Source organism: Macaca thibetana, chromosome 17, assembly GCF_024542745.1.
Source record: "Macaca thibetana thibetana isolate TM-01 chromosome 17, ASM2454274v1, whole genome shotgun sequence".
Lineage (NCBI taxonomy): Eukaryota > Metazoa > Chordata > Mammalia > Primates > Cercopithecidae > Macaca > Macaca thibetana.
Window position 1 is genome coordinate 84,034,328 of NC_065594.1, and position 26,088 is coordinate 84,060,415.

The window sequence follows — 26,088 nt, forward strand, 5'->3', positions numbered from 1 at the left end:
ATACACCAAAGGTAAGATTATGTTAAATATGGTGCATTTCTTTCCAGGCCCATTAGTTATGTGGTTATAAATGTACATGACTCCATAGCACATTAAGAAATGTACATATTCTTCAACTTGGTTTTGTTATCATTATGTCTTAAAATTTACTTTAGTTATCTATGTTAAATTATATAAATGTGTCAAAGTTTACCCATTCCACTATTGACATAAACTTAGATTGTTCCTACATTTTACCAAAGTAATTGGTTTTGTAATGAGCCTACTTGTCACTTTGATTTCTGCATATACAAATTTCAGGCAAAAGTTGCTCATAGTTACTCAATCTATTTTTCCTGCAGGAACATTTCTTTGTGTAGAGACATGACAACAAGTCTGTTAAGTCGTAGGGCGTGTGTAATCTTCTGCTAACTGGGAAAAGCCTGATAGTTCTCCTTAGTCTCAAGAGTAAAGAGTCTTTTTGGACTTGATTTCTGCCATATCATCACCATCAGTTTATAAATCAGATTTGTTGTTTGTTTTTTAAAAATATTTTCTGCCATTATAAAGGTTACAAAATAGTGTATCGTTAGTGATTTATTGCATCTCTCCCTGATGACTGTGTAAATTGAGAATCTTTTCTGTTAGTTATTCAGGATTTCTTTTCCATAAACTCATTCATTCGCTTATTTATTTAAGATCTGAAGGGAGTCAAGAGGAAATGCAAAATGAACACGAGAACATAATGGTAGTGATTTCAGGGGTGAGGCTGAGATCATAGAAGTTACCGTGGGAATCATCAGCGTAAACATGGCACTTACTGTCATATAAATGATACCACACCAATAATGAGTAGGGAGACAGGAGAAAAGCTTCAAGGCTTGAACCTCAATGCTTGAATATTACAAAGTCTCAGAAAAAGGAGGGATGGCCACTAGAAAGAGTGAGACAAACCAAAAAGAAGAAAAAATGAAGACGATTTGATGTTTAGGAAGGCAAGAGAATGCTCCCAGAACGAGGGAGGAAACATCTGGGTAAAGATTGCTGAGAAGACAAGAAAGAGGAGGACCAACGTTTGATCATTTGAGTTGATATTTTGAAGATTGTGGATAAGAGCAGCTTTGGTGGAGTGGTGGAATTCAGTGAGTACAGACAGTTTTTTCATTCAGTTTTTCCTTTATTTTTCAGCTTTCTTGTTATAATTGATAAATAAAAACTGTATACATTTACTGCATACAACATGATCATTTTACATACATATGTACATACACATGGTGAAATGATTACTGAAACCAAGCTAATTAACACATCCATCACCTCATGTAGTTATGTGCATGTGCACTTAAGACCTACTCTCTCAGCAAATTGCAAGTATGTGATACAGCATTACTAACGAGAGTCAACATGCCACACATTAGAGTTCCAGAATGTATTCATCTTGTAACTGAAAGTTTGTAGCCTTTGACCAACATCACTCTGTCCCCTACCCATACCAAGTCCTAGCCCCTGGCAACTACCATTTACTATCTGCTTCTACAGGTTTGACTTTTTAGATTCTGCATGTAAGTGAGATCATATAGTATTTGCCCTTTGGTGTTGGGTTTATTTCACTTAGAATAACATTCTCCAGGTTATATAAAGCACACTTTTTTCCCATTCATCCATCAATGGACACGTAGATCATTTCCATATCCTGGCTCCTGTGAATAGTGTTGCAATAAGCTTGGGAATGCAGCTATCTCTTGAAGATACTGATTTCCATTTCATTTGGATATATATACCCAGAAGTGGGATTGCTGAATCATCTTGTTATTCTGTTTTGAATTTTTTGAGGAAACTCTGTACTGTTTTCCATAATGGTTGCACTAATTTACATTCCCATCAGCAGGTGCACAAGGCTTTCCTTTCCTCCACATTCTTACCAATACTTGTAATCCCTTGTCTTTTTGATAGCATGTTATATACATGTGTTTTATTTTTATAACACACCAACATCCTGATGTGTGTGAAGTGATTGTTCAGTGTGTGTGTGTGTGTGTGTGTGTGTGTTTTAACATAAATAAGGTGTTGTAATGAAAAGGACAATTTCAGGATGGCACCATTAATGTGTGTATATTTCTTTTTTATTATTATTATACTTTAAGTTCTGGGATACATGTGCAGAATGTGCAGGTTTGTTACACAAGTATACATGTACCACGGTGGTTTGCTGCACTCATCAACCCATCATCTACACAAGGTATTTCTCCTGATGCTATCACTCCCCACCCCCGACAGACGCCTGTGTGTGATATTCCCCTCCCTGTGTCCATGTGTTCTCATTGTTCAACCCCCACTTATGAGTGAGAACATGCAGTGTTTGGTTTTCTGTTCTTGTGTTAGTTTGCTGAGAATGATGGTTTCTAGCTTCATTCATGTCCCTGCAAAGGACATGAAATCATCTTTTTTATGGCTGCCTAGTATTCTATGGTGTATATGTGCCACATTTTCTTTATCCAATCTATCATTGATGGGCATTTGGGTTGTTCCATCCAAGTCTTTGCTATTGTGAACAGTGCTGCAATAAACACACGTGTGCATGTGTTTTTATAGTAGAATGATTTATAATCCTATGGGTATATACCCAGTAATGGGATTCCTGTGTCAAACGGTAGTTCTGGTTCTAGACCCTTGAGGAATCACCACTCTGTCTTCCACAATGGTTTAACTAATTTACACTCCCACCAACAGTGTAAAAGTGTTCCTATTTCTCCACATCCTCTCCAGCATCTGTTTCCTGATTTGTTGATGATCGTCATTCTAACTGGCTTGAGATGGTATCTCATTGTGGTTTTGATTTGCATTTCTTTAATGACCAGTGATGATGAGCTTTTTTTTCATACCTTTGTTGGCCGCATAAATGTCTTCTTTTGAGAAGTGTCTGTTCATATCCTTTGCTCACTTTTTGATGGGGATGTTTGTTTTTTTTCTTGTAAATTTGCTTAAGTGCCTTGTAGAGTCTAGATATTAGCCCTATGTCAGATGGATAGATTGCAAACATTTTCTCTCATTCTGTAGGTTGCCTGTTCACTCTGATGATAGTTTCTTTTGCTGTGCAGAAGTTCTTTAGTTTAATTAGATCTCATTTGTCAATTTTGGCTTTTCTTGCCATTGCTTTTGGTGTTTTAGTCATGAAGTCTTTGCCCATGCCTATGTCCTGAATGATACTGCCTAGGTTTTCTTTTAGGGTTTTTACAGTTTTAGGTCTTAATTTAAATCTTTAATCCACCTTGAGTTAATTTTTGTATAAGGTATAAAGAAGAGGTCCAGTTTCAGTTTTCTGCTTATGACTAGCCAATTTTCCCAACACCATTTATTAAATAGGGAATCCTTTCTTCCGTGCTTGTTTTTGTCAGGTTTGTCAAATATCAGATGGTTGTAGATGTGTGACATTATTTCTGAGGCCTCTGTTCTGCTCTATTGGTCTATATCTGTTTTTGTACCAGTACCATGCTGTTTTGATTACTGTAGCCTTGTAGTATAGTTTGAATTCAGGTAGTGTGATGCCTCCAGCTTTGTTCTTTTTCCTTAGGATTGTCTTTGCTCAATGGGCTCTTTTTTAGTTCCATATGAAATTTAAAGTAGTTTTTTCTAATTCTTTGAAGAAAGTCAATTGTAGCTTGTTGGGGATAGCAATAAAGTACTTTGGGCAGTATGGCCATTTTCACAATGTTGATTCTTCCCATCCATGAGCATGGAATACTTTTTTATTTGTTTGTGTCCTCTCTTATTTCCTTGAGAATTGGCTTGTAGTTCTCCTTGAAGAGGTCCTTCACATCCTTTGTAAGTTGTATTCCTAGGTATTTTATTCTGTTTGTAGCAATTGTGAATGGCAGTTCACTTATGATTTGACTCTCTGTTTGTCTATTATTGGTGTATAGGAATGCTTGTAATTTTTGCACATTGATTTTGTATTCTGATACTTTGGTGAAGTTCCTTATCAGCTTAAGGACATTTTGGGCTGAGACAATGGGGTTTTCTAAATATACACTCCTGTCATCTGCAAACAGAGAAAATTTTACTTCCTCTCCTCCTGTTTGAATACCCTTTATTTCTTTATCTTGCCTAATTGCCCTGGCCAAAACTTCCAATACTATTTTAAATAGAAGTGGTGAGAGAGGGCATCCTTGTCTTGTGCCAGTTTTCAAAGGGAATGTTTCCAGCTTTTGCCCATTCAGTATGATATTCCTGTGGGTTTGTCATAAATAGCTCTTATTATTTTGAGATACGTTCTTACTATTTTGAGATACGTTCCATCAATGCCTAGTTTATTGAGAGTTTTTAGCATGAAGGGGTGTTGAATTTTATTGAAAGCCTTTTCTGAATCTATTGAGATAATTATATGTTTTTATTCCACTGGTTTTGTTTGTGTGATAGATTACATTTATTGATTTGCATATGTTGAACCAGCCTCGCATCCTAGGGATGAAGTCGAGTTGATTGTGGTGGACAAGCTTTTTCATGTGCTGCTGGATTCGGTTTGTCAGTATTTTATTGAGGATTTTCGCATCGATGTTCATCAGAGATATTGGCCCGAAATTTTCTTTTGTTGTTGTGTCTCTGCCAGGTTTTGGTATCTGGATGATACCAAATGAGTTAGGGAGGAGTCCCTCTTTTTCTATTGTTTGGAATAATTTTAGAAGGAATAGTACCAGCTCCTTTTTGTACCTGTGGTAGAATTCAGCTGTGAACCCATCTGATCCTGGGCTTTTTTTGGTTGGTAGGCTATTAATTACTGCCTTAATTTCAGAACTTGTTATTGGTCTATTCAAGGATTCTACTTCTTCCTGGTTTAGTCTTGGGAGGGTGTATATGTCCAGGAATTTATCCATTTCTTCTAGACTTTCTAGTCTATTTTCCTAGAAGGTATAGTATTCTCTGATGATAGTTTGCATTTCTGTGGGATCAGTGATCTCCTCTTTATCATTTTTATTGTGTCTATTTGATTCTTCTCTCTTTTCTTCTTTATTAGTCTGGCTAGCACTCTATCTATTTTGTTAATCTTTTCAAAAAACCAGCTCCTGGATTCATTGATTTTTTGAAGGGTTTTTTTGTGTCTCCATCTCCTTCAGTTCTGCTCTGATATTAGTTAATTTTTGTTTTCTGCTAGTTTTTGAATTTGTTTGCTCTTGCTTCTCTAGTTCTCTCAATTGCGATATCGGGGTCGATTTGAGATCTTTCCTGCTTTCTCCTCTGGGCATTTAGTGCTATAAATTTCCCTCTAAACACTGTTTTAGCTGTGTCCCAGAGATTCTTGTACATTGTGTCTTTGTTCTCATTGGTTTCAAATAACTTATTTATTTTTGCCTTAATTTCGAGAGATGTGGAGTCAGGGTATTTTTAAAAACTTGTTTGTTTTCATAGTGGAAGAAGGTATAACATATCTTTGGGCTCAAGGGATGATCCAGTAGATAAATAAGGAAGTTTATTTGCAGAGGCAACATTCTTGTGTAGGTGAAAGAGCATGAGAGCCACTGAAAAAACAAATAGTTAGCCTTAGAAAGCAGCAGAGAGAGTCATCCATGGAGATGGAAATGAGGTCAGAGTATGTGAGTATACAATGGGAAGGTGGTAGGGTTAGGGATTATGTGGAAGTTATTTTCTGATTTTTCCACATTCACATTTAAGAGACTTAATATTGCAAAATGAAATCATTTATCTCAGATCCCTATTATTCATGTGTAGTGTGCTAGTAATGTCCTCTCCAAGAGAAAGTTTATGAAGAGAAGCTGTGACCATTCTCCAGGTATAAGATAAAAGCATTGGAAAACCTTCTTAGATAAAAATCTGCCTTTTTCCTAATTTTTTTGTGGGCAATACTGCTATTTTCCTTAATATGAACCTATCTCTGCTTCACTGGTAAGTGAGGAATTGAACACCGATGCTATTCCATAATAATGGTATATATAGAAACATACTGATAGAGCTTAAAATTGAAAACATAATTTGAAAAAAAAACCTTATATTATTATTTTAAATTTTCTTCAGGAAACATAACCATGTTTCCTAAGCTGATGGAACACCTTTGAATTTTCATACTTATTCAGAATTAATAATTACATATTTGATATGGTTTGGCTCTGTGTCCCTACCCAAATCTCATGTGGAATTATAAATCCCTATGCATCAGGGGAGTGACCTGGTGTTAGGTGGTTGGATCATGGGGGTGGATTTCCCCCATGTCATTCTTGGGATAGTGAGTGAGTTCTCATGGGATCTGATGGTTTAAACGTGTGGCACTTCCCCCCTCACTCTCTCTCTCCTGCAGCCTTGTGATGAAGTTACTTGCTTCCACTTTACCTTCCCCCATGATTGTAAGCTTCCTGAAGCTTCCCCAACCATGTGGAACTGTGAGTCAACTAAATCTCTTTCTTTACAAATTACCCAGTCTCAGGTAGTTCTTTATAGCAGTGTGAAAACAGACTACTTTCTCTCTGAAATAAAATCCTCACTTTTGTAATGTGGAGAGATAGTTACTTTTAGTTCATAAATTGTTTATTAAGTTACCAAAAATAATTATTTTTGAAGTAATTTTCTGGCATATTATTTTTTAAATGAACATATCAGTGCCAATACATAGTCTGAGGAAAGGCTACAGAAATCCAGAGGTCCTGACAATTATGTTGAGCTGCTCCTGGGTATATCGGAGTGTTCATTTCTCTGTGCCAACCACACTGACATAACCTTGCTTAATGAATGGCTACAGACACAAAGACGCTAGATTCTTGCAGCATCAGCCCTCTGCTGACATACCTTATCACTGCAATTTGTCTCACCTTTCGTTGTGTGTACTATCTTTCTGAAGTTTTATCTAGTCAACTGCCATAAACTGCTGTTCTAAAACACATTTTTCACATCTAATGAGAAAGGTGATTTTGGAAAAGAAAGTTAATGGCCTCTTTGCTTTTGCCTTCTCTCCCTCAAACCTGCATAGCGGTAGCATCTAATGTCTTGAGATAGATACTGCTGATCTCACGTTTGCTTTGGATACTTTCAAAGCTGCAAAGTGTGACACAGCCTTGGAGAGGAAGAGAAAAAGTGTAAGTATTATTTGGAACTCCGGGGAGGATGAAGAACTAACCTCACAACTGAAAATATGTAATAATCTACACTTGGCTACTAAATGTGGAGGGTAGTGATTTTGTCTTCTTTTTCTTTCTTTCTTCTCTCTCTCCCTGTCTCTCTCTCTCTCTCTCCTTTCTTTCTCTTGCTCTCTCACCCAGGCTGGAGTGCAGTGGCACAATCATGGCTCACTGAAGCCTGCGCCTCCCCAGTTCAAGAGACTCTCCCGCCTCAGCCTCTGGAGTAGCTGGGATTATAGGCATGCACCACCACACCTGGATAACTTTTGTATTTTTAGTAGAGAAGGAGTTTCACTATATTTTGCCAGGCTCCTCTTGAACTCCTGACCTCAAGTGATCCACTCGCCTTGGCCTCACAAATTGTTGGGATTACAGGCATGAACCACTGCACCTGGGCGAGAGTGGTGATCTTTAATGTCCATTTGGTGGAAGGAAGAAAATGGGAGCGAGAACTGAGTGAGAGGAAATGAAACCATTAATCCTCTTGCTTTAGCTCCGTGGAGAGACAAGGTGGACAGGCACAGTTGTTGCAGTGGACTCACCTCTACCTCCTGAGTGTGGAAACAGAAAAGAACACAGCCTAAGTGAAGGACATCATTCCCCTCTCATACCGCATCTTTGGTGACTGGTCTCCGAGGTCTGGCCACACGACTCTTTCCTTACTTTTAGAGGCAATCCCATAATCAAGTTCTTTTCACCTCTGATGCTTTTATGGTTCATGTTCACTTTCTCAGGCAAGGTTGAGGAGGAAACGTGGTCACTTGTTCGGAAAGCTATTTTGTTCATTTTTTTCTCTGTGGATATGACAGAACCATTGTGACAGGGTTCAGCAACGGCAGCTGACAATGCCTGCTTGCCCCCTGCTCTTCTTTGCATCCCTACCTTTCCACCTGCTGATGCTGCTGGAGCCAACTTGGTTGTCAGGTCCTCAGGAAATGCCCATGGGAATCCCTGCAGGGGCCCCCCGTCTGCTCACCCGCCTCTTGGGAAGACTCAGCACGCACACCCCTTCATCCCAACACCATCTGCAATCCACGGGCATAGCACAGGGTCCAGACTAACTTTGCTTTTGCTCTGAGAATTCCTCGGTGACACGTCGCACTGTAGCCTTCACCTTACATGCTTTATCTTAATGCCCTTGATTCTCTCTCTGTCACTTATCTTTAATATTCTAATTGAGAAAAAATCATGGCTTTATGTGGCCTTTAGAGTGTCCCTAATGGTTATTCAAACAGTGAATGACTCCTCTCATGAGCCAGGAAAGTAGATACTGGAGTGTGGATTATATTCTGGAAGCACATCATTTTCCAGAGAACTTGACATCACTGTTTTTCAGATTTGAGTGTCTATCTACCAGGTTTAATTTTTAAAAAGAAATTCTACTTAGGATAGCATGCTTGACCTTAAAGCATGACCTTACTTGTTATGAGAAGAATAGGGGATTTTTTTCTAAGTTTCATTAAATGATAGAGTTCTTGAATGGATATCTGTGTGAATCCAGTGGGACAATTTAAGGAGGGTTTTCAATACTTGAAAAATTGTAATAGACTATATGAGTAAATCTGGCCAATTGCTGTACCAATGGGCTCCCTCTAAAAGGCTCTGTGAAAGACATTCTTCTCTCAGGCTCAGGGAGAGTCATTGACTACCTGAGTTTTCACCCATTTTGCCAACACTCAACAGCAAAGATTTCTTCCTATAGAAAATCAGGATCCAAGTATTTAGTCAGAAGATAAACAAGGAATACAAACATATGTTAAATAAAGTCTCATAAGATATTTGGGAACATTTAGGGTAAAAGTAGATATAATAAAAAAGATACTTCAATGTTTTGGAAATGACTATAATTTTACACATGTATAACTATTGGGTACTGGGCTTGATACCTGGGTGATGAAATAATTTGTACAACGAACACCCATGACACGTGTTTACCTATGTAACAGACTTTCACACGGACCCTTGAACTTAAAATACAAGTTAAAAATGTGATGAAACAAAATATAGTATAAACTACGGAGCGTTTTACCTCAAGGCATTTTTCTTCCTCCAAAGATGAAAGTTGCCCAAACAGGCCAAGGGCCTGGTGATTCTCTTAGGGTGGTAGCTGCTATCCCCTGACCTGCTTTTCTAAGCTATTGTTAATGTTCTTTCAACTTAAGCTTCTTGGCTGTCTCGGTTTGGTGAGTTTGCTTCCATCCTTTCGTATTCATTGAGATCACGCATTACATTAGTGATTTGGTGGCTCCACATATGAAGGTCAGAGAGTAATTAATCTGAAATTGCTTACTTCTTAGGAAACTGCATCCTGCTTCCCAAATGCCTACTACATATTCCGTTTGAGTGTCATGCAAATGTCACAAGCTCACTCTGCTTCAAGTATAGATTATTAGATTCTAGAGGAAAAAAAGTAATCTTCAGTTTCTTACATAACATTTGTCAATAATTTCTATGATTCTGAGCTGTTCTGTAGCTCAGGAAGCACCATGGTTCAACCTCAGTATTTTGGAACTTGGAAAGTTTCTATTAGTCTTGTTTGTTTCATGTTTGACTACCTAGTTTTCATGCATTTTGCCATCGCCAGGCAGTACTTGCATAATGTGGAGAGCCAGTGTGGCTTTAGCCAGGAATCATCCTGGGGCTAGGTGGGGGTTAGGCAGGGGTTAGATGGGGTCTAAGGGGGTGATTGTTGGAGGCCTAACTTTCTCTGCATGTTTTACCATGATGTGATGCAGAGTTGGCAGCAGCGGTTTTGGAGTGAACCAGCCCTGGGTTCAAGTTCGGTTCTAGCAGTTTCTTAGGTCTGATTCCTTAGAAGTAAGCGCTGTCTTGACAACTCATGAGCAAGCGATTTGGAGGAATTCCTTCTAAAAAAAACCACTAAGGGAGCCAGGGGAAAGGGAGGGGGAAAGAAGACAATTTCTGTTGTGAGCTCAGGTGTATTCCCAGCCCCACCTCACTCCACAGAGAGTTCTGAAGTACAACTTATACCTCAGAGTTTGCCTCACCTTAAAGCAAGGGGCAGTGATTGTCTTGTTTCAGTTAAGATATGTTCTGGAGAAGGTGTAATTTTCTGGGTACCTCCATTTTTTGTAAACATAGGTGGCTCCCACAGTTCAAACACATCCATGGAAGAAAGTGCCAGGTGCTAGTTATCAAAAGCAAGGCACCCAAAAGACGGGGGAAGAACGGGCATGTAAGTGCGCATGGCATGCATACACACACCATGCAAACAGACACACGTGCACACACAAACATACACACAGAGACATGCACACATGTACATACACCACACACACGCACATATGTACACCATGCACACACAGACACGTGCATACATGCCCACCACGCACACCCACAGCTATGCACACAGCATGTCATGCACACTATGCACACGCACACACACACGTAGATCACACAAACACATGCATATGATGCACATGTGTACACACACGCATGTCCAATGATACAAAGGATCTAAGGGTGTCTGGTCAGAGCATTGTAGTGTCTACTATGACTATTTAGTAGCTGTCACATTGGGGCATAGCTATTTAATTCATTCAGATTGCAATTCAAATCGAATATAAAAGCACATATCACCATGCCTGGCGCAGAGTTGCAGTTCAGCAAATGATAGCTTTTATTAATACTGTTACCAAAAAAGCCTTATTTCTATCTTTTCCTTCCGCCTTCCTTGTTATATTCTTTCCCTCATTAATTCCTCCCCAGGCTTTCTTTAATTTTTTTTTTCAGATCCATCCATTCCTTCCTATTTCCACAGGCTTATTCCAAGGTACATTCTTGAAATCCTACCAGGAGCCTCCAGTTAGGACCTTCCTAACTCTCCTCCATGTGCCTAATACATGTTTTCTAATCCATCTTGCGCAATGCCTGTGGCTAATTGTATGCCTGTAATCACCCACCCCTGTAATTAATCCCTGCATTAATTTTCCAGGTTACGCAGTCCTCCTACATCCCTTGGTCTTGGAAATCAAGTATTTCTCTAGCATTAAAAATGGCCGAATTGAGTATTTCAAAATTTCAGCCCCATTTTTCTCTGACGCTAAATTGGTTTTGATCTTTTGAAGAGACCCCATGATTGTTGGTGTCCAAGACTATTTCCCTCCTTTGGCTTGCCCTCTACTCTTTTACCTCTCAACACTCCATTTATAGTCTAGAGCCTGTTTTGGAAAACCAGGTCCATATCTGGAGGCCCTGCATCCTGCAGAATGGTTCTACTGAGTCGCCTCTGCAGTGGCAGTGTGAACTTGGGCATCCCATTAAAGGAACATCCCAGGGGATGTCAGTAATTTTCAGTCATGATTCGTGCACTGCTCTACTTCATCCAGCAATGCCATTCCTCACCCAAATTCTTCAACTTCCTGTACGAGCCTCACAGTTCCTTCCTCTGGACCTGATTGCCTTGCCAATTTGGCTTACATCACATTTTCTTCACTTTCTTACCGATAAATTCAGTGTATTTTCAGACTGTTGTGGCTAAAATGCATGTGTGTGATTGGTGAGGACTCATGATCTTCTTTAACGGAGGACCCTCCAGCTGGCCTACAGGACTTTAACGGGTAGGGCCAAGAAGGGAAATGATCACAGCATCCTACTTGCCTCTGTATCCACAATATCCACCATCCTCCCTGTGCTTAGGACGTTTTGAAAATGCCTTTGAAAATTAAACTTCAATTTAGTGTGAAAAAATGAGCGTAAGTCTATTTCTCTTTTCCAATCCACAGTCCTTCTTGCCTGCCAGCTTAGTCCAACGTTGTGTCCCCAGTTCTTAGCACAGAGCCCAGATAGCACATGGTGGGATGTAAGTACATGTTTATCCTTGAATGGATGAGTTTTTTCCCACAGCCTAATCACTCAACTTTACAGAATGATAGGCCATCTACCTCTTAATTCTTCTACCGAAAATCACTTAGCTCAGCCACCATTTAACTGGACTGCTCTGTTTCGATTACTAGAGTATTTTCAGAACATTATATCTTGCATACTTGAGATAAGCATCTTCCTTAGCTGAAATTTACCTTGAGGTCAGCTTTTAGGGGTCTTAGGTTTTAATGAACTCTTGACCTCCTAAAGTCATTAAGATTCTGGAAACTGGCCCCGTTTGATGTGTTTACAGATCACAACAGCCCTTGAACCTAGTCGCCCTTAGTTTCATTTTGCACGTGATTTCTGCTTTGTTGGTCACTTTTACTCATCCAGCTTCACTCTAGCCAAATCTCTTTAAACACAACTACTTATACATGCTGCATTCTTCCACCTCCACAACAGACCTTGTACTTTATTAGTTTATAAGGTTTTTCTGTTCTCTGTACAGATAAATCACTTCACATTTTTTTCCAAGGGTCATATAACATTTTGTTTCCTCTGTGACACAGTCCCTCACCCCTGAAGTTGAAGTACAATGACATTTTCTTCCTCTACCTTGCAATTTTAGCTTGTTTAGAAGCATTAAATTTTACCCTGTGTAGTTCTTCTTTCTTCATTGATTCTTATCATTTTCTTTCTTGAGAGCAGGGACCATGAAGTGTTTTGTTTCTTTGTTGGGTCACTCACTCACTTGCTTTGGTGTGTGCTGGTATACTCTCAGTAAATATCATTGAGTTAATGAATAAATAAATGAACGATTCTCCAAGTAGTCTAGATATAAAAAATACCAGAAAGATATGAATTTTTAATAGTATAGCTAATAATAAAGTTCTTGAATTAAGGGGAAAGTAGTTTCAAAATAAAAATTGTAAAGATAAATAGGCCATTATACATTTTCTTTACCTTATGTTGCTGTTTTTAAAATTTTGGCTGGATCACCAAGAATGATGAATTTACATGGTGAGGTGTGTCATGATATCAGATGGCTCAGCTGGCAAAGCAGATTCGGGCCAGGGAGATCAATATCATTATTGGTGTAAATGAAACAGGTTTATATTCTTTACTTAAGATTCTCCCACCTTTATGATTTTGCCCTTTTTTGGCTTCTTTGTAAAATTCAGCCTGTTTAAAATGGACTACTTAATTTTATTCTGTTCTCTGCCTAACAAATCCAATAGCCATTGTGCTGATTTTAGGACAAACTTTTAAATGGTCAATTTATGAGCAATAGTAGGGATATAGGTTTCAATCTCAGTAGAGCATACAGAACTCAGACAAGACAAGGCTGCTGCTGGTGTTCTTGACACACTGATGATCCGCAGGGTTTTGTTTTGTTTTTTAAAAAGTCTGGTTTCTTGACGCATACAACAGCTCACTACACTAATCTGAGATTTAGTCAAATGCTATTACTTCAAATCTTCCTATTTTTATCTATGCTATCCTAATTTTCTAATTTTCTTTTTTGCTTAGTGATTGCATGATTTATTTAAACATCTTTGTGAATTCTGGCCTCATTTTAGATTTACAAAATCTTTCTCAGCCATTGATTCAAATATCAATGAGCTATTGCCACAATAATACTGTATAGCATCTATCCCATTCTGAATGACTTAAGGCAACCAAACTTTATCCTATTGAGAGGTGAAGCCAGCTGGGCTTCTGGGTTGGGTGGGGAATTATAGAACTTTTCTGACTAGCTAAAGGATTGTAAACACACCAATCAGTGCTGTGTGTCTAGCTAAAGGTTTGTAAACACACCAGTCAGCACTCTGTAAAAACGGACCAATCAGCACTCTGTAAAATGGACCAATCAGCACTCTGTAAAATGGACCAATCAGCACTCTGTAAAATGGACCAATCAGCAGGATGTGGGCGGGACCAAATAAGGGAATAAAAGCTGGCTACCAGCAACAGCAGTGGCAAGCGAGTCAGGTGTAGTTGGTCCACTTCCGTGCTGTGGAGGCTTTGTTCTTTGGCTCTTGGCAATAAATCTTGCTGCTGGTCACTGTTTGGGTCGCCACTACTTTCATGAGCTGTAACGCTGGCCACGAAGGTCTGTGACTTCACTCCCGAAGTCAGTGAGACCATGAACTGACTAGGAGGAAATAACAACTCCAGACACATCTACACATCTGAAGGAACAAACTCTAGACACACCATCTTTAAGAACTGTAACACCACGAGGGTCCGCGACTTCATTCTTGAAGTCAGTGAGACCAAGAACCCACCAGAAGGAACCAATTCCGGACACACCATGATCGTGGGTTTGCAGGTTGACTGTGGTTTAGTTGATCATGTCTGGGATCTGCTGAGTGGCTCCACTGCAGGTTACGGGTCAAATGCACATGATGCCTGACTTTACTACCTTTGATGAGTTTACTTACATAAAATAAAAAATGTAATTTGCAGTATGTTGACCTTGAATATCAATCATTAAAGAGAGAAAAGAACCATGATAATAGTAGTTTCTTTCCAGTGTCAAGAGCAAGAGATGTGTTCACATAAATGTGAATACAGAAGAAATCTGGACTCTGTGATGTCACTTTTAAATGACATTACCCTTAATGCCTGTTTCAAAACAGCACTTTGGATCCAGTGTCCAAGATCTTATAAGCAAAGTACTTCCCACTGGGTACACTGGAATGTATTTGCTTATTTCAATGATTCAAATTTATTAAAGAAATAAACACATTGTTTCTTTCGAAAGAAAACCTAAATGCCTTTGGAAGTGCATGGTAATCATACAGTTGAATGATTTGTTGCCTGGAAAATGGATTGTCCTAATGTTACTAACTTTAACTTTCTTCTAGACCGTTTACCCAATACAGTACTGGCTCTTATGAAACTTGTGAATAATCTATGCTTCCAAGAACTACAATTCCATCTCTATAGTATTTTTGACAGATGCCAACTGAATTGACTCATTGGGTATTGATCAAATGTAGCAACTTCTCCATGTATTCCTCATTTTGAAAATGTCTTATAATATATACAGCTTAGCTACAAAATATATTTCAGAGAATGTCAGTTTAAAACACATATTGTAACAGAGGTGGCTACTGCTCACCCATGTAGCACTACTTCAGGCATAGTTAAATCTATTCGTCCATGGATCATTAGTTTTTGCACCATTTACGTGGCCTACATAATAGAATCCTTGTTTAGCAGGAGAGCAAATGAAACCGAAGGTTGTATGAGCATTCTTCCTAAGACCAAACATCCTGAGCTAAGATGTAGAGCTCTGCAATCTCAGTCACCCTTCAACTACTCATTGCGTGTATATATATATATATATTTTTTTTTTTTTTTTTGAGAGAGAGTTCTTATACTTTAACTCTATTGCAATCTGTCTCCAATGATGTCTTCTATTTTTTCCCAGTGTTAAGACTTCACCACAATCAGCTAGGATTGTGATTTCCTTGCTTTCTACGTGCTCCAGTTACTGTGACTAACCAAATATTTCTTTTCAATTTTAGTGAAATTCAGCCTAATCCTCCAGGTTTCCTCTGTTCGGATTAGTCCCCGGTGACAGCTGTTCCTTTACTGTTGGCACCATCTTTCTCTCTTTCCTTTCTATTAGTTTACTGTGTTTTGTTGTTGTTGTTTTCGTTTTTTGTCTTCCTTACTCCTAGGTCAAAGGTTTAATGAAATGTTATATCTGTATGCATATGTGTGTGTGTGTGTTTTCATCACAGACTGTAACACATTTGTTGCTTTTTATTATTTATTCAACTATTCCAGAATGAATGTTTTCATCCAGACTCTAAAAGTGGTAATGACACAATTTTCTGGAAAACATTTTTCTCTGGCAGAATGAGAAGATGGTATGCACAACTTTTCTTGAAATATCTTTCTAAATGTACATGGGTAACTGTAGTTCCCTATTTGCAGAAAATTACTTTTTCCTCAAATTGTAATCTCTGTTGACAAATATTTACTAGTTGTTACAAAAAATAAAAACTCAGGTGTAATTAAGTTTGTTCAATTCCCATATCCAAATCTTCAGTTCTTTTCCTCCTCTCCTCTCCTGCTACCCACACTGACTCAGGCCCTGACCTGTTTTGAGACTATCTTAAAATCATCTCAAGGCATTCACCTCCTGCATCCCTTAGGTTTAGAACATTTCCCACCAGCCATCATAGTTTTTCTATAAATGAAATATAAACATATGTATCACCAGCTTTTGTTTCCAGATTAATATGATCTTATTTCTATTATATCTTGTTTTCATTTGTTGGTGTATTAGACGGTTCTCATGCTGCTAATTAAGACATACCTGAGATTGGGTAATTTATAAAGACAAAGAGGTGTGATGGACTCACAGTTCCACATGGCTGGAGAGACCCCACAATCATGGCGGAAGGCACAGGAGGAGCAAAGTCACGTTTTACATAGCGGCAGGCAAGAGAGTGTGTGCAGGGGAACTGCTCTTTATAAAACTGTCAGATCATGTGAGACTTATTCACTATTATGAGAACAGCATGGGAAAAACCCACCCCCAGGATTCAGTTAACTCCCATCAGGTCCCTCCCATGACGTGGGGATTATGGGAGCTACAATTCAGGATGAGATTTGGGTGGGGCACAGCCAAACCATATCACTTGGCAAGCCACTTTGGCACTTGTATTAGCTTGCCAAAGCTACCCTAAAAAAAAAAAAAAATCACAGAACAGGTGGCTTAAACAACAGAAATTTATTTTCTCATATCTCTGTAGGTTGGAAGTCCGAGATCAAGGTGCCAGCATGCTTGGTGTCTTCTGAGACTTCCCTTTGGTTGGCAGATGGCTACCTTTTCACTGTGTCCTTCTGTGTGCATGTTCTTCTGGGGTCTCTTCCTGTTACTGTAAGGACACTGGTCATACTGGATTAGGGCCTGTGACAATGGTCTTATTTTAACTTAACCACTTATTTGAAGTCTCTATATTTAGATATAGTCATACTGTGAGGCACTAGGGTTTGGGGGGTTCAAGATACCGGTTTTGAGGAGACACAATTTAGGCCCTTCTAGTACCATATACTGAGAGTTTTTTTTTAAAGTTTTATACCTGAAACTCAGTAATTCCATTTTAAGGACTCTTGAAAGGAGTAGTTCAAAATAGACAGAAAAATGAAACCCTTTTTACAGAGTTATGCTTAATGCATCATTATTATCCCTGAGATAAAATTCAACATCACAATATACTCATGTCTCTAGATTCACCCCTGTAATCTACCACTCTGTGTTCAACCACATGAGTCTTCTTCGAGTTCCTGGGACGACCTCACATTTAATCCACAAGGGCTTCAGTTTTGCCCTTTGCTCCTTCTGGCTCAATTCCTGTCACTTTTTATTCAACAAGATCTTATCTTATATTTAAGACCCCTTCTTCAACAAAATACTCCCTAATGGTCTCAATATAAATTAATTTCTTCATTACATCACTCCATAGTACCCTTCACTTTTATATCATTGAACTCACGACAATTAGTAATTACAAAAATAGTTGTACCATTATTTGTGTCAAGTGTGTTTCCTCCACTAGATTAGTAGATCCAGAGGGAAAAGGCTGCATCTTCTTTCTTCAACTCTACATCATAGCACCTAGCATATGTGAGGTACTAAACAGATATCTGCAGAGTGCATAAAAGCATGGCACCCACCCCACCCCACTCAGGCCCCATTTCTACTTGCTGCATCAATAAATAATCTCCAAGTTTTATGTCAAATACTTCTGCATGATGTATTTTATTTTTTGACGAGGCAAATTAGATTTGTCCTCCTCAATTCCTTGATAACTTGCACACAGATCCTCCTTACACATCAGTTGTTTGGAAAAGAAAAACTTTCTAAAGAGATAGGAGAACCATGACTAGGCAAACCAGAACTTTAAGTTTTACATTTATTCTTACACTTTGTAAGAATGAATACCAATTTCTTAGATATAAGACATAATTTTCTTGCCCTTGATTTTAATACCTCTCTTGAGAAGAAGTAATAAAAATACAGTCTCACTGGGTCATTCTTCCTGAATTTGTGCCTGATCCTCTAGAAAAGAAGCAGTAATAAAAGACAAATTGAAAGTAAAGGTAATACTTGATTCAATTTCCATGGTGCAATGAATACTCCAAATATTAATTGCAGCCGGGCTGGTGAATAAGGAAGTAACACTAAGAGTGGGGTCTTTGGGTTGGCAACAGCTTTGCATTTAGGACACACCAAATTGCCTACTAGTGTTCTTGGTAGGGAATGAATGACTTTGGTCACACAGTGTGCACAGGTCACACAGTGGACACTGGCAGCAGTAGACATCATTAGCATGAGCTAGTTAGGAGAGGATAATGATGGGCATACGAAGAGTAGGTGGAGAATTTTCCCTTCTGCTCCTCATCCCTGGCCACCCCATCCCATCCCATCCCATTGCATGGCATCTTATTCCATCTTATCTCACCCATCTCATTCTTATACCGTTTCATCTTATCCCATCCATCCCATTCCATCCAATTCCACCCTGTCCCATTCCATCCCCTCCCATCCCGTATCATCCCATCCCATCCCATATCATCCCATCCCATCCCATATCATCCCATCCCATCCCATCCCATCCCATCCCATCCCATCCCATTCCATCTGATCCCATCCCATGGCATCTCATTCCATCTTATCTTGCCTATCTCATTCTCATACCACTTCATCTCATCCCATTCCATCCTATTCCATGGGATCTCATTACATCTTATTTCATCCATCTCATTCTCATAACATTTCATCTCATCCCATCCCATCCCATGGATCTCATTCCATCTCATCTCATCCATCCCATTCTCATACTATTCCATCTTTTCCCATCCCACCTCACCCTGTCTCATCTCATCTTTTTCTAACCCATCCCATCCCACACCCTCTACAGAGCTATATGGGAAGGATTTTTTGAGACTGAAATTTCAGCAAATTTAGTGGATATGAAACAAAAAAATGTCTAGTAGGAGTTTTTGTTATTTTGTTATTTCTACCAACAAGATTATATGGCCTAGTAAACACAACTTGTAAAGGAATATCTCTGTTACCGGTATTACAGATGTAACACAGATGTCAGCAACATCTAGAATTATTGCAAAATTGGGCTTGACATAAGTAATTCTCATTTAGAATGAGAATTCTAGATATTTCTAAAGGTATTTGTATCACTATAACCTACATCCCAAATATTATAGAAATATCACTATAACCTACATCCCAAATATTATAGCAACTCTGGTTATACTTGTGCAAGAAAATCTCTGAAACATTGAGAAATATGACATATCTCCTGGCCATTTTTGGCTCTGAATTTCTTGAGCTGAACTAATAATATCTGTTAATAACTAATCTACCTTTTATATATAGCATCGGTCAGCGCTAAATGTTTTCTCAATATCTTCTCTCTACAAAGCTCTGTATAAGATAGAGGGAAATTGGAGAGAATGTGATTGCATTGTAAGACCTGTTGACACTCAGAATTAGCTATTCTTGTTCTGGCAAGCCTTGATTATTACCAGAAAATTTTCACTTGTTCTGTTTCTCCCTGGTGTTCTCTCTCTCTCTCTCCCTCTCCTTCTCTCTCTCTCTGTATCCTCTTTCAAACATTCTCCATAAGTGGACAGAGGTCATAATGAGATTTCTTCTCCAATATTTATAGTAAATACCAGGACACCTGAAGGGAAGGAGGAGCTGCTACACTAGAAAATATTTTGTCTTCACTGGCATTGAATAGCAAATGCCCCCTTATTTTCTCCACTATTGACATGATTAGACATTTTGGGGTGAAAGGAAATAATTTTTTAGTCAATTTTTTAAAACTATCCTCATATATCATTGCTTAGCTTTCATTTTGTTTTATCTTTTCTTTGATTTTTTTTTTACATTTGAGCTAGTAAGGCATTAAAATTAGCTGTCAGCTGCATTAAAATGGTGTTGGTTTTTTTAGATCCTGACAGCGGGGAGGAGAGTGAGGGGGAGAGAGAGTCCCTTCCTTGAGGACATGCAGGCTTGCATGAGCTTTCCATCCAGGAATCCCACCAGGTTCTGTGGTAAAGAGCAAGAGAAGATCCTCTGAGGAATCTGGCATGAAAGGGAGAAATCTACCTTTGAGAAATATGCCCAGAGCATTCTCCCGAAGGACACGTCTGCAGATAAAGCAACTTTATCAGAGCCTTCTCTCTGCTGGAGAAGGGTACTGCCTCTTCCACTCTCCCCAATTCCAGCCCCCTCTAGCCTTCTTATCTCACTTTAGAGGGGAAGGAAGCAGGGCCACTGACCACAGAAAAGATAAAATGTGTCCATCTTATCAAGGAATTGCTCAAGGTGAGAGCAATTACAATAATTATAGTTAGACCCATGTCTAACTATATTTCCCTGGTGGAAGTAATATTTCCCTGATTGAAGTAATTACTGCATTTGAGCCCAGCATCTTAAAGAGATACAAATATACCACTGTATCAGTCAGGGTTCTCTAGAGGGAAGGGACTCATGGGTTAGAGGTAGATGTGAAAGCGAGTTTATTACACAATCACAAGCTGAAGCTCCACAGTAGTCCATCTGCAAGCTGAGGAGCCAGGCAGCCAGTCCAAGTCCCAAAACCTCAAAAATAGGGAGCCAACAGTGCAACCTTAAGTCTGTGGCCAAAGGCCTGAGAGCCCCTGGTAAATCACTGCTGTAGGTCCAAGAGGCCAAAAGCCGAAGAACTTGGATTCTGCTGTTCGATGGCAGGAAGCATCCAGCATGGGAGAAAGATGGAGGCCAGAAGACTAAGCCGGTCCAGTCCTTCCACGTTCCTCTGCCTGCTTTTATCCTAACTGCACAGGCAGCTGATTAGATGGCACCCACCCAGATTGAGGATGGGTCTGCCTCTCCCAGTCCGATGACTCAAATGTTAATCTCTTTTGGCAACCCCTTCACAGACACACCCAAGAACAATACTTTGCATCCTTCAATCTAATCAAGTTGACACTCAGTATTAACCACCACAACCACAAAACATAGAATATCTTCATTTGCCCTCCAAAATGATGGAATTTTAAAAGAGGTTCTCATTTTTTTCCCCAAAAACTCAGTGTGTATGGCCTTCTGAGAAACAGAGTAGGTGTAGAGAGAGAGAGTGGGGGAGAGAGAGAGAGAGAGAGAAAGAGAGAGTGAGGGTGAGAACTGAGAGAGTTGTGTTTCTCATCTATGTCCCAAAATTCATGGAGATATTTGCAGTGAATGTTTTCTGTAGAGAAGAATATGTAAACGTCTGGGAAAGTCAAGGCATTCTAATATTAGGCCTAGTGGGTGGTTTTCATGTTACATAGTGTGAGCATTTTACATTTGTTTATGTTGGTGATGACTTGCCTAGCTAAAAGCATCAATGTTGAAATACAAAGTCTTATTCTATGAGACTCTGCAGGGGAAAGGAAAGGGAGCATTAACTCAATAATGAAAAGAACAGCTTCCTTTTTTTGGACCTTGCCATGTACTGGTCCCTTATGTTCAGTATTGTGCATGCTCCATGCAAGGTTGTATAGAAATGTCAACAGGAATGTATGAGGCATGTATAATTTTTATCTCCAATTCACAGATAAGAAAAGTGACATGACTTATGCTGATTGTACAGGGATATCCAGTTACTAGGAAAAACCCGGATGTTCTGACTCTGTCACACGCACTAAATTTTATCAAATGACACAAAATAACATGACGCAGAAGAGAGGCTAGATGGGTCGATGGATTGAATGGTGAGTGGTGGAAATGATATACATATAAATTTGGATTTGCTTGCTGAAGAGGATCTGTGCAAATATATAAGTAGAGATATTTTTAGGTTTAGGATGTTTGTCCCTAGTTTCCTAAAATTTGTATTCATTGATTGTATAAATTAGAAGTTGTCTCATGATCACTGAAAGGAATGTACAGATGCATTTTAATTACATGAAACCACTAATATTGGGATTTAATGGACTAGTGGACTGGTGATAAAATAATCAGGACATTTGGATTTTTTCATCATAATTTAACTGAATATAATAGCAAAAAATGGTCCTTCCTGCATTTCCAGGGAATTAAGCTATGGTGGTTTACAACTGATATGAAGGTTTTAGAAAACACAAATCGAATAACATCCATCCTGGAAAAAAGGTGAGCACTTACCTATGCATGTGTCTGTGTGTGGAGATATTCTTAGTTTCAGTTTATAGTGAGAAGAAGACATAACTTTTCCTGTCTTAGCAGGAAAGTTAATCTCCCTCTAAACATCTAATATCAATATGTTTAAACACAACAGCTCACACTAAAACATATTTTAAATGTGTATTGTTTTGAGTGATTAGAATTAATAGGACTGTTGTAGTTTTAAGAAAAACTGGCTAGATCTTAAGATTTATGCATTTTTAAAAAAGAGATACTTTGCCCTTTGTACTAAAAATTATATTTGCAAAACCCACACAAATATTTTCCATTTGGGAAAAATTTTTTAAATACTTCATTAATATAAAATGTCAGTTCTGTGTCTAAAACAATCAACAAAAATAAAATTCACTGTTGCCTTTGAAAAGATCACAGGTTCGTGAAAGAAAATTTATTTAAATTAAACAGAAATCTTCTTCCCTCCTCCATCCTTCCATCCTTCACTCCCTTCAGCAAAGCAAAAAGTAAAACATGCCCCAGCCCCACAATACCTCTCTACAGCACGATATCACTGGCTTTTATGTTTACCCGGAGTTCCACTTGCTACATGCATATGCTTTTTCTCCTTTGTAGGAGTAAATCTCTGCCTTTTTCAACAAAATCAATCATTTTGGTTTTAGCTTCTTTTATTTCCAGCCTTCCACCCCTCAACCCCAACTGTGCCAGTCGGCACAGTAAGAACCTGAATAAAACTGGCAAAATAGAATTATCTTTGATGGGGAGTGAAGGAAGAGAGGCTATGAAACTCAGATGTTAATGTTTTTCCTGTCACACTAGATTTCATTTTTCAAGTCTTTGTAACATGGCCTTCTTAAATTGCCAAGTTGGTATCTGTCTGCCTCCTGTGCCAAAATACTGAGCCCTGAGAAGTCAGGGCCTTACCTCATGCAAAAACACCGTGTTGCATTCCTCCGTGGCAGGATTTAGGAAAGATGCCTTCCTTTGAAAGATCAACTTAACTCAGACTTTTCCTGAAATCTTCTTTATTTGGTTGTGATCCAGGTATGCAAGTAGAAAATGCCCCTTGTGGTCTCCGAGAAAGTGAGGATGTGTGTGCATATTTGTGAAATATCCAAATGTGTGTATCAGGCTTTAAGGAATCCGTGACATTTGCTGCTTTTTATCACTCAAGTGCTTAGAGATGGCTACAAAAAAGCCAGCAGGAAGCAAAACCCACATGTCATGTTTTGTCCCTCTAACAACTTGTATCCTTCTGTGTGCTGCTAACAGGACTGCATTTTCACACACTCACTTTCTTGAGTTATATGGCTTTAAGCACAGGTAAATGTTTCAAATTGAGTGGTAAGTGAATAATTACTGTAATACGGTGGGAATCGATATCCATTTGCTTGAATTTTCTCTATGACTCACAACAGTCTATGACATCTGTTCAATGATGTATATTAAATTACTCTTCAGATGCAACTGAATTAAATTACCAATTTTTGTTTTATAACACAACTTGCCGGCTAGAGTTTGTTCCTTCAAAAGTCATCTTTTTTTTTGTTTTCATTAACTTTGACATTTATATAAATATGAAGAAAGATGGTGCATAGTTTTCTTAAATTAAAGCAGATTGGGTCTAAAACGGACGGTTCTCCTGTTAACTGCTGTTTTATTCTATCTGTGCAATCCCTTAGCTATTGTGGCTATCACAGAGAGGCTTTAAGCACAGGCATATGGATCTACTTACGAGGCTTCACACTAAATTTGTTCAGTGCTTGATCTTCCATCTCTCTAATGGCACTTTTTTTTTGTTACCAACACATTCATGGCCTACAGTTGACTGCTTTTATTGCTTTTAATTAAAGTCTGAAATAGAAAGTGTCTATTAATCAGCGTGTGAAGCCAATCATGAGGAAGGATTTTATAAACTCTTTACAAGATGGATAACAGTTACATCAATTGTCCCACCTTTGTCATCTTGGCAGAAAGACAATCATTTAAGTCATTAAGGGAACACCTGTAATCTGGAAATTTGGAAGGCAGCAACTATTTTGACAGGTCAGCTACATTTTTTTTTTTTTAGGAGCAAGAGATGTATTTAAAAATTCACCATATTATGGTCGTTGTATTCACTTTTGCAGCACAGTCGAGGAGAAAATGGTGGGTGACTATTGTGTGAGTTCCTCTTAAATCAGAGTATAGTCAACTAATCATTGAAAATGAATTGCAGGCTTTGAATATTCTGTCCTCCCTTGGCGCTCTCTCTCTGTCTCTCTCTCTCTATTATATACACACACACATTTTAGTTTTTAATTTTTATGGGTACGTACAAGGTGTATATATTTATGGGGTACATGAGATGTTTTAATACAACCATACATTGTGGGTCTGTTATATATGGCCTTTATCTTGGCATATGTCCCCTCTCTACCCAGTTCTTTTTAAAGGTTTTTAATCATGAAATCATGTTGAATTCTATCAAATGCATTTTCATCATGAATTGAAATGATCATATGGTTTTTGTCTTTTATTTTGTTGATATGATTTACCACATTAATTGATTTGCATATGTTGAGCCATCCTTGCAACCTAGGGATAAATCCCACTTGGTCATGATTAAGGCTTTTACTAATGTATTGTTGAATTTCATTTGTTGAGGATTTTTGCATTGATTTTCATCAGAGATAGTGTCCTGTAGTTTTCTTTTTTAGAATTGTCTTTGGTTTTGGTACTCGGGTAATATTGGCTTCATAGGAATGATTTTGGAAGTACTCCTTCCTTGTCTATAAAATAATATTTGCTTTATATATCTAGTGTTTCATGCATGCATATTTAAAATAGTTGGATTCTCTTCCTGAATTAACCTCTTTATGATTATATAATGACCTTCTTTGTCAAAGTTTTTGTTGTCTTGAATTCTATTTTGTCTAAATATAGTTACTCCTGCTCTTTTTTGGTTTCCATTGACAAGAAATATCTTTTTCTATCCCTTATTTTCAGCCTATGTGTCTTTATAGGTGAGGTGATTTTCATGTAGATAACATATTACTGGATGTTATTTTCTTTTAATACAATCAGCCACACTATGTCTTTTGATTGAGAGGTTAGTCCATTTACATTCAATGTTGTTACTGATAAGGAAGAACTTACTTCTTCCATTTTGTTATTTATATTTTTGTTGTTTTGTAGTCTTCTTTTCTTTCTTTCTTTCCTTCCTGTCTTCTTTTTAGGAAAATCACCTGATTTTCTCTGGTGATATAATTTAGTTTCTTGCTTTTTATTTTTTGTGTATCTGTTGTATGGTTTTTGGTTTGAGGTTACCATGAGTCTTACAAATACTATCTTACAACCCAGTATTTTAAGCTGATAACAACTTAACACTGTTTACAGTAACAAACAGAGAAACAAAAGGAACCTAAAATAACTCTACATCTTAACTTCATCCCCCCTGCTTTTTAACATTTTGTTTTTACCTATATCTTATTGTACTGCCTGTCTTGAAAAGTTGTTGCAGTGATTGTTTTTACTGGCTCATTATTTAATCTTTCTTACACACCACAGTTAGAATGTTATAATATTCTATTCTTCTGTGTACTTACTTACTATTACCAGTGAGTTTTGTATCGTAATAATGAGTATTTCTTCTTACTCATTAACATCATTTTCTTTCTGATTGAAGTAATCCCTTTAAGAGTTCTTGTAGGCAGGTCTAGTGTTGATAAAATTCCTCAGTCTTCTTTAGAGAGAGAGAGAGAGATATACACAAACACACACACACACACACACACACACACATATATATATATATAGTCTGGGAACGTCTTTATTTCTCCTTTATGTTTGAAGGATAATTTCACTGGATATACTATTCTAAGGTAAAAGATTTTTTCCTTCAGTACTTAAAATATGTCATGCCACTATTTCCTCTCCTGTAAGCTTTCTACTGAAAAGTCCGCTGCCTGACATGATGGAGCTCCA

At 38.3% G+C, this 26,088-nt stretch overlaps 1 long non-coding RNA gene across 2 annotated transcripts in view; it reads left to right on the forward strand.

The window, feature by feature from the left end:
- Positions 1–676: 676 nt before the first annotated feature.
- The window catches only part of LOC126940328 (uncharacterized), a 32,429-nt gene continuing 7,017 nt past the window's right edge, over positions 677–26,088 (forward strand). The window contains exons 1-4 of one of the 2 annotated variants that reach the window (XR_007720710.1): positions 677–1,121; positions 6,953–7,058; positions 21,560–21,716; positions 22,037–22,116. This is a non-coding gene — a long non-coding RNA (uncharacterized LOC126940328). The remainder of the gene's footprint in view (positions 1,122–6,952; positions 7,059–21,559; positions 21,717–22,036; positions 22,117–26,088) is intronic. The other variant, XR_007720711.1, reaches the window with a different exon arrangement.